This window comes from Pseudophryne corroboree, chromosome 1 (assembly GCF_028390025.1).
Source record: "Pseudophryne corroboree isolate aPseCor3 chromosome 1, aPseCor3.hap2, whole genome shotgun sequence".
Classification (NCBI taxonomy): Eukaryota; Metazoa; Chordata; class Amphibia; order Anura; family Myobatrachidae; genus Pseudophryne; species Pseudophryne corroboree.
This window is the reverse complement of record NC_086444.1, coordinates 1,087,726,892-1,087,740,857: the sequence shown is the minus strand read 5'-3', so window position 1 is coordinate 1,087,740,857 and position 13,966 is coordinate 1,087,726,892. Positions and strand designations below refer to the sequence as shown.

General features: G+C 46.7%; 1 protein-coding gene and 1 long non-coding RNA gene across 3 annotated transcripts in view; one reads left to right on the top strand and one right to left on the bottom strand.

The window, feature by feature from the left end:
* LOC134927206 (uncharacterized) overlaps positions 1 to 13,966 on the bottom strand; it is a 605,974-nt gene that overhangs the window by 482,742 nt on the left and 109,266 nt on the right. The window contains exon 1 of one of the 2 annotated variants that reach the window (XM_063921370.1): positions 960 to 1,056. The exons of the other annotated variant lie outside the window; for it this stretch is intronic. The gene's annotated coding sequence lies outside the window, so the exon portion shown is untranslated. Of the gene's footprint in view, positions 1 to 959; positions 1,057 to 13,966 lie in introns of those variants that run through there. 2 annotated transcript variants of the gene reach the window in all.
* The window catches only part of LOC134992339 (uncharacterized), a 50,837-nt gene continuing 38,379 nt past the window's right edge, over positions 1,509 to 13,966 (top strand). Inside the window, exon 1 of the long non-coding RNA XR_010196565.1 lies at positions 1,509 to 1,608. This is a non-coding gene — a long non-coding RNA (uncharacterized LOC134992339). The remainder of the gene's footprint in view (positions 1,609 to 13,966) is intronic.

Genomic DNA, 13,966 nt, shown 5'->3' with positions numbered 1-13,966 from the left:
CACTGAAAGAAAAAAACCTAACTTAAACTTTTATTCTAAGCAGCTCAGGAGAGCCACCTAGATTGCACCCTTCTCGGCCGGGCACAAAAATCTAACTGAGGCTTGGAGGAGGGTCATAGGGGGAGGAGCCAGTGCACACCACCTGATCCTAAAGCTTTTATTATTGTGCCCTGTCTCCTGCGGAGCCGCTATATCCCCCTTGGTCCTTACGGAGTCCCCAGCATCCACTAGGACGTCAGAGAAAAGCAACCAGAACTCATTTTGGGATCCGGTATTTTTTCTCCGGGTTTTTCCAGGACTTTACAAATATAGTGTTTAATTCTTTAGACGCGGGAAAGGCTAGCAGGGCTTTCTTATTATCAGTGAAGTAAGCCTCCTCAACCTGCTCAGGTGTAGTGTCATTAATGTTTAACACGTCTCTAATGGCCTCAATCATGAGCTGCACCCCCTTTGCAAGGGATGTCACCCACTCAGCACATCCCCATCACCGTCTGTATTATCAGAATCGGTATCAGTGTCATCTTGCATAATTTGGACCAGTGCACTTCTCTGTGGGAACAGACTAGGGGAACTTGCAGGAATAAGGACTGAGCCTGACCAAACTGCCATAGACTTCCAACACCTGAGTTTCAGCCTCAGTATTAGCTATCTGAGACAAACATTACAATCCTGTGCACATGGAATCGATCCCTCCTGAGAGGAAACATCTTCTGCAGCATATGACATAGAGTTCCTAGACATGACTATGTGAGATAGTAAGCACCCCCCCACACACACACACACGGAAATGTCAGACACAGTTTTCCCCGAAGTATGCCACAGAGAGACACAGAGATTGGAGCCAACCCACACACAGCGCTTTTTAAGGTAGAACTAATGAAACTACTAGCGCTGTCTTAATAGACTACACAGACTTTACACAGCCTCCTCCTCCCTTCTACAACCCCCTGGTACCGTACAAGATAGCTGCAGTTGATTTGGAGGTACAGCTCTCCCTGTCAGCTCTTCTGCAGGCAGGAAAATGGCGCTGAGTGCTGCTGAGTCCACTCTGAGAAGCTCCACCCCCTTTCATGGCACTGCTTCCCGCTCTCCTGTAGATTACACTGGCCTGAGGAATTGTGCTGGCAGCAGGGCCGGCGCTACCACTAGGCAGCTTTAGGCAGCTGCCTATGGGCGCCGGCCACTTGAGGGCGGCAGCTCACGCTGCCGATGAACGCTTCTCCGTCCTCTTCCTTAAGAGGAATATTACAGGTGTTAGCGCGGCGAGGAGCGGAAGACAGTTGCTATAGCAACTGTAACAATATCCGACAGCACACTGCTTACGCTATGTGAATAGAGTATTAGAGCCGCTGCCGATGGGTTACACTGACACTGTTCCGTGCGGCCGGCTGATAACAGTTGGGCAGCCGCGTCATCCCTTTAGCACGGGCAGTGTCAGTGTAACCCATCGACAGCGGCTCTAATACTCTATGCACAAAGAGGAAGCAGCGTGCTGCCGGATATTGTTACAGTTGCTGTAGCAACTGTCTTCCGCTCCTCTGTGGTAATGCCCGTCATACTCCCGCCCTGGACCATGAGAAGAAACTGCCACAAACTCACCCCGCGATTGTAAGAGCTCCATTAATATATAAAGGGTCAGGGTGGGAGGGGGGAAATACTTAGGGGGTGGGGGAATCATTAAATCTATATAGTAAAGGGCGGGGTGAGGGTGTATATTTAAATATATAAAAGGTAGAGGTGATGGGTTGCTGGAAGGGGAAAAGGAATGACACATATATATGTATGTGTATATATATATATATATATATATATACATATATATATATATATATATATATACATACACATATATATATATCACTGCCAGCACACAAAACACTTGAATTCCCCCCATACAGATGAGGAGCAGCATTAGTCTTTAATTACATAGTGGGTGTGTGTATATATATATATATATATATATATATATATATATATATATATAGTGGTCGAAGTGGGCTGGTATGCGGCAGCATGGCATACCGGCACTTCTCCACAGACCCAGAAGTTTTTTTTTTTTTTAAATGGCCGAGCGTGCTCATGTTCCCCACACCGCTGCTCCAAGTCACGGCGGTCGGTGCCGGAGCTCTGAACCACACTACTCCCCAGCAGTTATGGCGGACACACACTCCCCCTTCCCTCCTCCAGCAGCCGCCCATGCACAGTGCCAAGATTCCTCCAATTATTCAACCGGGCAGCCGCGTCACCATGGGGCTGCATAGACGCTGGCGCTCAAATCCTCCTGCTGCCGGCCTCCTCTTCGGGCTCTGCCTGGGTCCGCGCTGCGGGACTCCCTTGTTGACAGTGACAGACCGCAGCTCAAGCTAAGGTTGACTGGACATGGCGGCGGTGAGTGACTGCTGGAGAGCCCTGTGCCCTCCTGCCCCCCCATTCCCCATGTGTGTGGACCCTCCCTCTGTGTGCGTGACACCTTGTGCCCCCCTGTCCCCCCCCCCACTGCCTTTGTGTGTATGTCACCCAGCGCTCCCCTACCCCTGTTGCCCTGTGTGATGACCGTCCTGCCCATGTATGGTGCTCTGTACACCCCCTGCATGTGACACCCTGTCCCCCATGTTTCAGCTCATACCTTGTGCTATAATGTCAATTTTGGCTCATTCCGTGTACTATAATGTGAATTTCGGCTCATTCCATGTGCTATAATGTGAATTTCGGCACATTCTGTGTGGTATAATGTGAATTTCGTCTCATACCGTGTTCTATAATGTGAATTTCGGCTCATACCGTGTGCTATAATGTGAATTTCGGCTCATTCAGTATGCTACAATGTGAATTTCTGCTCATACTGTGTGCTATAATGTGAATTTCGGCTCATACCGTGTGCTACAATGTGAATTTCGGCTCATACTGTGTGCTATAATGTGAATTTCGGCTCATACTGTGTGCTATAATTTGAATTTCAGCTCATACCGTGTGCTATAATGTGAATTTCGGCTCATACCTTGTGCTATAATGTGAATTTCGACTCATACTGTGTGCTATAATTTGAATTTCAGCTCATACCGTGTGCTATAATGTGAATTTCGGCTCATACCTTGTGCTATAATGTGAATTTCGGCTCATACTGTGTGCTATAATTTGAATTTCAGCTCATACCGTGTGCTATAATGTGAATTTCGGCTCATACTGTGTGGTATAATGTGAAAGGAGCACCAGTACTAGATAGTATAAGGGGTACTACACTGAAGGACACCCCCCCTTTTGAGTGGCCACTACCCCTTTACTTTTCCATACACCCACTTCAAAATTTGCACTTCGACCACTGTATAGATACTGTATATAGGCTGCCTGAAGGCTTAATCCAGCCCTGGTCTAGCAGTTCTCGTGCACCCTGGGTAGAACGCCTACAGCATTAAAGCAGCAATCTGTCCTGAAGTTCCCACTAAGAGTCAGCTGGATGGGATGTATTAACATTAAAATGCGATTAAAAAAAAACTGTTTTCTGGGTTTTACCACATCTCCTGTATGTATTAAGACTCGGTGTGTGGTTTTGGGAGGGGAAGGGGGGGGGGGGGGGGAGGCAGGCTGAAATTTTGCCTAGGATGTAGAGCAGCCTTGCACCGGCCCTGGCTGGCAGTGATCCTGGGACCCTGACAGGCTTTCTGGACAGTGTAGGGTGTAGGCGCTGCCTCAGGGCGCCCCTCACAGCGCCGCACTATGTACCGCTGATCCCCGGAGCGCAGTTAGTACTGTGCTCCATACCCTGTTGCCGCCACCTTCACACCGGCTCCCCGCTTGCCAGGGGGGGCGGTGACTAACTCACCACTGATAATAATAATAATAATTTTATTTATATAGCGCTCTTTCTCCAATAGGACTCAAGGCGCTTAACAGATACATAGCATAATATAGTACAGAAAATAATGAAGTACATTTTCATAAAATACAGAAGCATGAAGATACTAAAATGGACACTATGGAAATGCTTTAGTAAACAGAAAAGTCTTGAGTCTACTTTTGAAGGATTCTATAGTTGGGGCCTCTCGCACTGTGCGGGGAAGTGAGTTCCATAGAGTCGGAGCCGCATGACTAAAAGCTCGACCGCCAGATGAATTACGGTAGATTCTAGGTACTGCTAAAAGTCCTTCATCTACAGATCGCAGGAATCGAGTGGGGCAGTATGGGGTCAGAAGCTGTTTCAGGTACCTTGGGCCTTGGTCATGTAATGCTTTGAAACTCAGTAAGCCAATCTTGAAGATGATTCGCCATCTTACAGGCAGCCAGTGAAGGGAGTAGAGGATGGGTGTTATGTGGCTAGAACGGGGCTGGTTGGTTAATAGCCTGGCAGCTGTGTTTTGCGCCAGCTGTAAGCGTTGCAATTCTTTTGCTGGTAGACCAAGGTAGAGGGCATTACAGTAGTCTAAACGAGATGATACAAATGCATGTATGACTTTTGGCATGTCATCTGAGGGAATTAAGTGCTTGATTCTGGCTATGTTCCTCAGGTGAAAGAATGAGGATTTGATTGTGGCTGATATCTGATGTTTAAGTGTCAAGCCACCATCCAGGACAACGCCAAGATTCCGCACACGATCACTGGTCTGTAATTCTGAATCCCCCAGTGTAAGTCCAGTTGGTTGGCTATGCTGCAGTCTTGTCCTTTGATGTTGCGGTCGTATCAAAAGGACCTCTGTTTTATCCGGGTTCAGTCGCAGCCAACTGGCGCTCATCCACTCCTGTAGTTCAGCTAGACAGCCATTTAGGGTTGCTATTGGGTTATCAGTGCCCGGAGCAAAGGACAAGTACAGTTGTGTATCATCTGCATAGCAGTGGTAGACCAGGCTATGGCGCCTGATTATTTCGCCCAATGGGAGCATGTATACTGCAAAAAGCATGGAGGATAGTATAGAACCTTGTGGGACACCACATGGCAATGGCACTGGTGGTGATGAGTATAATCCAGATGATACTCTCTGTGACCTGCCTGTGAGAAATGATTTGAACCAGCTTAGGACTGTGCCATCCAGACCACAGAAATGTATCAGTCGCTCAATCAGAAGCCCATGGTCCACGGTATCAAATGCTGCCGAGAGATCCAGAAGGATTAATATTGAACAGTCACCTCTGTCTTTTGCCATCAGAAGATCATTTAACACACACACCAGGGCTGTTTCAGTGCTATGTCTTCTCCTGAATCCTGATTGAAATGGATCATAAATATCATGGGTTGTCAGGCGGGTTTCCAGTTGATTTGCAACGACTTTCTCAATAACCTTTCCTAGGAAAGGAAGGTTCGATACCGGTCTGTAGTTGGTCATGCAGTCGGGATCTAAATTAGGTTTTTTAAGAAGCGGTCTAACAATTGCTTCCTTTAGGGGTCCAGGAAAAATGCCTGTCTGCAAAGAACATTGAACAATTTTTGTAAAGACAGGACCAATTATATCCATACAACCTATTAGAAGCTTGGTTGAGGCTGGGTCCAGATCACAGGTGGTGGGACGCAAAATTCGAGCAATTTCAGCAGTGTCCTTTACATCCACTGGGTCAAAGCTGGTCCATGAAGGCAGGTAGCTTATATTGGCAGGCTTTGTAGTTTGGCACTCCTTTGATGGCACTGTGGAGATTCCAGCCCGGATGGTGGATATTTTATCTGCAAAGAAGTTTGCAAACTCGTTGCATCTTGCCTGGGAGAGGGTCTCATCAGTCTGCAGGCATGCTGGCTTGCAAAGCATCTCCACTGTGCGGAAAAGCTGAGCTGGCCTATTGTTTGCTGCTGTGATCTCATTTGACAGGAACTGTGCCTTCTTACGAGTGATTGTCGATTGATATTCTTCGTTATGCTTTATTAGTTTTATTTTGTCATCCACTAGGTTAGTCTTCCTCCATCGTCTTTCCAGTCTACGCCCCCTTTTCTTGAGCTCACTAACACTGTTGTCGAACCATGGAGCTTGACGTTGTGGTTTACGAGGTCTTAAACGCACAGGGGCGATAACATCAATTGCTCTTCTGGCTCTGTGAGGGGGTGGCGGCATGCTGCTGGGGTGAGCGATCCCGTGGCGGGGAACGTTCGATCCCCTCAGGAGCTTAGTGTCCTGTCAGCAGAGATAGTGGCTTAGACCCCGCAGGGCGGACACTACTACCCCCCTTAGTCCCTCGAAGCAGGAAGGCTGTTGCCAGCAGCTTCCCTGTGCCTAAACTCTAATCAAAATAATAAAACTAAAAGAACTCCTATGGAGCTCCCCTAGCTGTGACCGGCTCCTAAGGGCACATTTTCTAAACTGAGTCTGGTAGGAGGGGCATAGAAGGAGGAGCCAGCCCACACTCTCAAACTCTTAAGGTGCCAATGGCTTCTGGTGGACCCATTCATACCCTATGGTACTAATGTGGACCCCAGCATTCTCTAGGACGTAAGAGAAAGCTAGAAAACAATTATTATGCCTGTAAAAGAGTGGAACAGTATTGATAAGTAAGTGTCATTAGAATATTTATTGTGTCAAATGCATTCAGTGACAAGTTAAAGCATAAGGCATCCATACACTGTGCAACTACTGTAGTCTGTTTATATAAAGGTCCCACGCTTGACAGTGCATGTCTGAGCACAAACCAAGCATGAAGTCAAAGGAATTTTCTGTAGACCTCTGAGACAGGATTGTCTCGAGGCACAAATCTGGGGAAGGGTAGAAAAAAATATCTGCTGCTTTGAAGGTCCCAATGAGCACAGTGGCCTCCATCATCTGTAAATGTAATATGGTGATAAAGTTTAATAATGTAATAGTACCCTTACTGAAGAAGTCATTACTGTAATCACTTATTTTTAGATTCATTATAAAGTAAATATTTCACGGCATTTCACTTATATATATATTTTGCATATATCACTAGCAAACAATATTATGTGACTTAAAATGGCTTCAACATATTTTATCTAAGATGGATGAATTGAAAGTGAAAGTTAGTACTGTACTGTATGTTGCAGTTTTGAACAGACAAAGACATTCCAATTATAGGCAGGAGCCACCAATGGAACATCATATCGTGTACAGTATTTGACAAACAAGTTCCATAACCAATGAAACAGCATAATATAACATGTTTATGCTGTAATGCTATGTCACTATCGCCTCCTATTACTGAAAGAATGCAACATGTATAGACTTTGCTCTTGGCAGGCAGAGCTGTTCATATGTGAAAGCTAACAATTATACTTTTGAAAAGTTAATGATCACATTTGGATTTAGGGGGTCATTCCGACCCGATCGCTCGCTGCAGTTTGTCGCAGCGTAGCGATCGGGTCTGAACTGTGCATGCGCCGGCACATGGCAGTCGTCGGTACCCAGCGATCGCCTCTGAGACAAAGGCGGTCGCTGGGCGGGAGGGGGCTGAACGGTGGCGTTAAGCCGCCATTTAGTAGGCACAGTCCGGCAAACGCAGGCGTGGCCGGACCATTGGGGGGGGGCGTGGTGCGGGGGCTGCGTGACGCCTCACGCAGCCGCTGCGGCCAGCGGCAGCGACACACAACTCCCGGCCAGCCGCAGGAGCTGCGCTGGCCGGGAGTTACTCCACAGATACAAAGGCGCTTTTGTATTTGTGCGGGGGGCCGGCACTGACATGCGGGGCGGACTAGCCCTGTGCTGGGCGTCCCCCCGCATGTCTGGAAACATGATTGTAGCTGTGCTAAATTTAGCACAGCTACGATGAACTCGGAATGACCCCCTTTGTTCTAACATGGACAGTTATTAATTACTGTAGCTTTAATTCCCTACAAGAATTCCTTGTATTCCCTACAAGAATAACCAATACATACAATACTGTGCAAAAGTTTTAGGCAGGTGCTTTCAAAAACAGAAGTGTTAATAATTATTTTTTTTATCAATTAACAAAATGCAAAGTGAATGAACAGGAGAGAAATCTAAATCAAATCAATATTTGGTGTGACCACTCTTTGTCTTCAAACCAGCATCAATTCTTCAAGGTACACTTGCACACAGTTTTTGAAGGAACTCAGCAGGGAGGTGATTCCAAACATATTGGAGAACTATCCACAGTTCTATGCCTATGCCCCTACCCGTGAGTGCCTCTGCACCTACCCGTGTGTGCCTCTTGTCAGAAAAGGCTGTGTTTGTGGATCCGTTGGACTCTGACCAACTGAAAGAGCAGATGCCCCTGAGTGCTGGAAACAAGGAGGACAAAGATAATTCCTTCTCATATATTTATTAAGGATAACAGATCAGAATGAGACTGTAGAAAGACTGAGACTGACTAGTTCAGAATTGAGAAACTGCAGGGAATAAAGTCACTGAATGATACGAGGCTGGGATTGAAGAACTGTGAAGAATGTACTTAGGTTGATATAAATACGAGACTGAGGAACTGTGAAGTTGAGTTGTAGAGTGATGCGAAGGCAAGGCTGAAGAACTGTGAAGACTGTTAGCTGGTTGATTTGAAAACGTGAATGTGGAACTGCGAAGACTGGTTGCTGGATGATGCAAGGACGTGAATGAAGAACAGTGAAGACTGGTTGCTGGATGACGCAAAGACGTGAATGAAGAACAGTGAAGACTGGTTGCTGGATGATGCAAAGATGTGAATGAAGAACTGTGAAGACTGGTTGCTGGATGATGCAAAGTCGTGAATGAAGAACTGTGAAGACTGGTTGCTGGATGATACGAAGTCGGGAATGAAGAGCACAGGCTGAAGCTGGTGAACCACCGTGAGAATCCTGCGGAATCCGCAGGCACCGGTGGCAGAGCGGTTGACCGTGAATGTGCACTGGAGAGCTGGCGAGTGTTGTGCAGCGAGAGTCGGCTGAGAACTCAGAGAGCCTGATGGGACCAATTAACAAGAGACGCACAGAACAAACTGCAGGAGCACAGAGCTAACCACAACAAAGCACTGGCACAGAATGCAATAATCCCAGCCTATTTATAGGCAGCAGGAAAACAGGATTGGCTGACACTCACTCATCACGCTCATTGGTGCTGCCCTTTGTCTCCAACATGGCAGCTCCTAGCACTGCAGACACGCCAGGAAGCTGCAGGCCACTAGTTCTTCCCCCAGCCTCTGGAAGGCGTCACTCCTGCCGCCGACCCAGCCGCTTCCCCGTGCGGCCACGGAGTGCCGCAGGCAGCCGAACCGGCAGAGGATGGATCCCGGGACCTGCGGTGCCAAGCGCCCGCTGCGTGACAGTACCCCTCCCTCTGAGGGGGGTCTCCGAACACCTTCGAGCTTTGTTAGGATTTTTGGAATGAAAGTTCTGGATTTATCTTGGAGCATGGACATCCTCAGCGAAAACCCAAGACCTCTCCTCGGGTCCATACCCTTTCCAGTCGAGAAGATATTGAAGATGTCCATAACGATGACGAGAGTCTAGACTTTCTCTAACCTCAAATTCTTCATCTTGTAAACTGCGAATTTTAGGAGGTTTGGGCAAGGCTGTACGAAATTTGTTGAGAATCAAAGGCTTCCGAAGTGATGTGTAAAAGGCATTAGGTATCTTGAAGGAAGACGGCAGTTTGACTTTATAAGACACAGGATTAAGCACTCTTTCTATAGGAAAAGGACCAATGTACCTGGGTGCAAATTTCATGGAGGGTACTTTGAACTTGAGATTGCGAGTAGATATCCAGACTTGGTCCCCCATCTTGTAACTGGGCACTGCCTTTCGTTTTCTATCAGCGAAGGATTTATAACGTATGGAAGTTTTAACTAAAGACTTGCGTACTTGAGTCCAAATCTTGGAAAGTTGCTTGAGAACTAAGTCAGCTGCTGGCACTTCTTGAGTTGGAAGAGGTTGAAAGTCTGGTACTCGCGGATGGAAACCATAGTTGACATAGAACAGCGTGGATTCAGAAGATGAATGAAAGAGATTAATATGAGCGAATTCTGCTAGCGGAAGATAGTCCGACCAATCATCTTGTGAAGAGGAAATATATAAACGAAGGAAGGTTTTAAGATCTTGATTTACTCGTTCTGTTTGTTCATCTGACTGGAGATGACATGCTGAAGAATGATTCAGTTTGATGCTTAGGAACAACAAAGTGCTTTCTAAAATTTGGCCACAAATTGCATGCCCCGATCCGAAACAATTTCTAAAGAAAGACCATGCAGTTTGAAGATCTCGGAGATGAATAATTTGGCAAGTACTGGGGCCGAGGGCAGTCCTGTTAGAGGAATGAAATGCGCACCACTACCCAGATGGTAGTTCGTCCCTTCGACGGGGGTAACTCAGTTATAAAATCCATCGAGATATGGGTCTAAGGCTTTTTGGGTATGGATAACAGATGTAGCAGACCAGGTGGCGGGCCCTTGAGGTTTTTGTGTTGGCCGCATTTAGGACAAGTGGCTATAAATTCTTGAACGTCAGTTCTAAGACGTGGCCACCAGTAGGACCGTTGAATGAATTCAAGAGTCTTGCGGACCCCAGGGTGACCCATAAAAGATAAAGCATGAGCCCAAGTCAATAGCCGTTTCTGGAGATTTGGGGCAACAAATGTTTTCCTGGACGGGGGTACAGGAACTGAAGAAATCTGAGTCGTTAAGAAAGATGTTGGACTTACAATAGCTTGTTTACTTTTTGGATCATTGGATTCAGAAGAATTGAAGGACCAAGAGGGAGGGCATCAGCTTTCTTATTCAAGGATCCTGGGCGATAAGTGAGCTTGGAGTTAAACCGGGTGAAAAAAAGAGCCCATCTTGCTTGCCGCGGATTGAGACATTAAGCGGTTTGAAGATAAAGTAGATTTTTATGATCGGTGTATACTGTGATGGGATGTTGAGCTCCTTCTAAAAGATATCTCCATTCTTCGAATGCTAACTTAATGGAAGCAATTCCTGCTCCCCGATGGCGTAGTTTTGTTCGGCAGGCAGGAATCTTCGAGAATAATAACCGCATGGATGGACCTTCTTGTCCTCGAAAACTTGGGATAAAACAGCCCCAACTGCCTCTGTGGAAGCATCCACCTCCACGAGAAATGGACGATTAAGGTCAGGTTGACGAAGAATGGGAGCAGACTTGAAGGCTTGTTTCAAACTGAGGAAAACTTTAGCAGCTTCAGGAATCCAATTCGAGGGATTCGCTCCTTTATGCGTTAAGGCCGTTATGGGTGCGACCAAGGTGGAGTAACTCTTAATAAATTTCCTGTAGAAATTGACGAAGCCAAGGAATCGTTGAATCCCTTTGAGAGTCATGGGAGCTGACCAGTCACGAATAGCTTGAACTTTGCAGGATCCATTCATAGCTCTGATCCGGAAATGATGAAACCCAAAAATGGAATGGATGCTACCTCAAAGGTACATTTCTCCAATTTACAGTATAATCGATTCTTCCTCAGACGAGTTAACACTTCCTTGACTTGGAGACGATGGGACTCTAGATCTTTAGAGAATATTAGGATATCATCCAAGTATACCACCAAGCATTTATAGAGAAGATCCCGAAAAAGTTCATTCACATAACTTTGGAAAACCGCTGGGGCATTACAGAGACCAAACGGCATCACGAGATACTCGTAATGCCCATCCCGAGTATTAAAGGCCGTTTTCCATTCATCCCCTGCACGGATTCTAATCAAGTTATAAGCGCCTCGAAGATCAAGTTTAGTAAAAACTGTGGCCCCCTTCACTTGATCGAACAGTTCAGGGATCAGCGGAAGTGGATACCGATTTTTGATAGTGATCTCATTGAGTCCGCGGTAGTCAATGCATGGTCGCAGGCCACCATCTTTTTTCTTGACAAAAAAGCACCCGGCCCCTGCAGGAGATGACGATGGTCTAATAAAGCTTTTGGCCAAATTCTCTTGTATGTAGTCAGCTAAAGCCTGAGTCTCAGGGATAGATAATGGGTAAATTCGACCTCTGGGAGGGGTCCTACCCAGCACCAAATCAATCGGGCCATCCCATACACGGTGAGGTGGTAAAGAATCTGCCCCTTGCTTACTGAAGATGTCTAGGTAAGACTGATAAACTGTGGGTAATTCTGAGAAATGAACTGAACAAAGAGGTTTAACTGAGGCCAAACAAGCATTGGTGCAAGATTCTCCACAGGATTGGATCTCCATAGTTCGCCAACAGAGTTTTGGATTATGTTTTTGTAACCAAGGTAATCCGAGAATCACGTCTTGAGAAGCTTTGGGAACCATGAAAAAGGCGATATATTCGGAAGTGTAATACACCCATTTTCATTCTAAGATAAGTAGTTTGAAAGGTGATTATGCCTTCAGGCATTCGACTCCCATCCACCACCATAACAGAAATTGCCTGTTCCAAGGGCACATTCCGAAACTTAAATTGCTGGATGATGGTGGAAGAAATGAAGTTCCCAGCTGCTCCGGAGTCTAATAGAGTTGAGACAAAGAGGACAGATTATGAAACTTCCAAATAAATGGGCAAAGTTGGCTCCTTTCCAGTACGTGACTCTAAAGTAACTCCTAGCTTAACCTCTCTGGAGTAAGCTAGGAGCGAGAGTTTTCCGGCCGGAGTTTACAGGACTTCAAGAAGTGATCTGAAGAGCCGTAATACATACAGAGGTTCCCCTGACTGCGACGTGAACGTTCTTATTCCGAAAGCCGAGAGCAACCGATTTGCATTGGCTCTTCCGTTGCTGGAGCAGGTGGAGATGAAGAGGGATCTTGCTGAGGTCTTAACTGGAAATGAAGACTTGGACATTCGAACTTAGATTTCTCCAGACAACGTTCCCTATACCGCAAGTCCAGTTTGTTACAAGTAGAAATCAGTTCATCCAATTTCGTGGGCACATCCCGAACCGTCAAGTCATCCTTAATCCTGTCAGAAAGGCCGTTCCAAGAGGCAGCGATTAAGGCCTCCTCATTCCAATTCAATTCAGAAGACAAATTACGGAACTGGATCACATACTGACTAACAGGACGCAAGCCCTGCTGAAGACGAAGGATCTCAAGGGACGCTAAGGTGGTTCGGCCCGGTTCGGCGAAGATCTTCCTGAATGAAGAAACAAATTCAGCATAATTGAGAGGATTGGGTCCCCTCTCTCCCAAAGCGGTGATGCCCACTCCAATGCTTGACCAGTGAGGAGAGAAATAATATATGCGATCTTTGTGCGGGCCGACGGGAAATTGGCCGACTGAAGCTCAAACTGGATTTCGCACTGGTTAAGGAATCCCCTACAAAGTTTCGGAGAGCCATCGAACTTGCTGGGTGGAGGTAGATGCAGTCGTAATGTTGAGACTGTTGCCGGAGAAATTACTGCAGAGGAAGAGACTACCGAAGCCGGGGACTGTGGGGCCCTAATGGCCGCGTGAAAAGTCTTTAACCGGTCTGACATCATATGCATGAATTGCACAATTTGCGACTGAGTGGACTCCTGAATCTCCATGCGTGAGAGAATGTGGGACGTAGCATCACCTCCGGAGGCCTGGTCGCCTGTCGGATCCTTGGGGCCAGTGCTTACTGTCAGAACAGGCTGTGTTTGTGGATCCGTTGGACTCTGACCAACCAAAGCAGCAGATGACCCTGAGTGCTGGAAACAAGGAGGACAAAGATAATTCCTTCTCATATATTTATTAAGGATAACAGATCAGAATGAGACTGTAGGAAGACTGAGACTAATTAGTTCAGGATTGAGAAACTGCAGGGAATGAAGTCACTGAATGATACGAGGCCGGGATTGAAGAACTGTGAAGATTGTACTTAGGTTGATATAAAGACGAGACTGAGGAACTGTTAAGTTGAGTTGTAGAGTGATGCGAAGGCAAGGAAAACAGGATTGGCTGACACTCACCCATCACGCTCACTGGCGCTCCCAGCACTACAGACATGCCAGGAAGCTGCAGGCCACTAGTTCTTCCTAGAGATGAGCGGGTTCGGTTTCTCTGAATCCGAACCCGCCAGAACTTCATGTTTTTTTTCACGGGTCCGAGCGACTCGGATCTTCCCGCCTTGCTCGGTTAACCCGAGCGCGCCCGAACGTCATCATGACGCTGTCGGATTCTCGCGA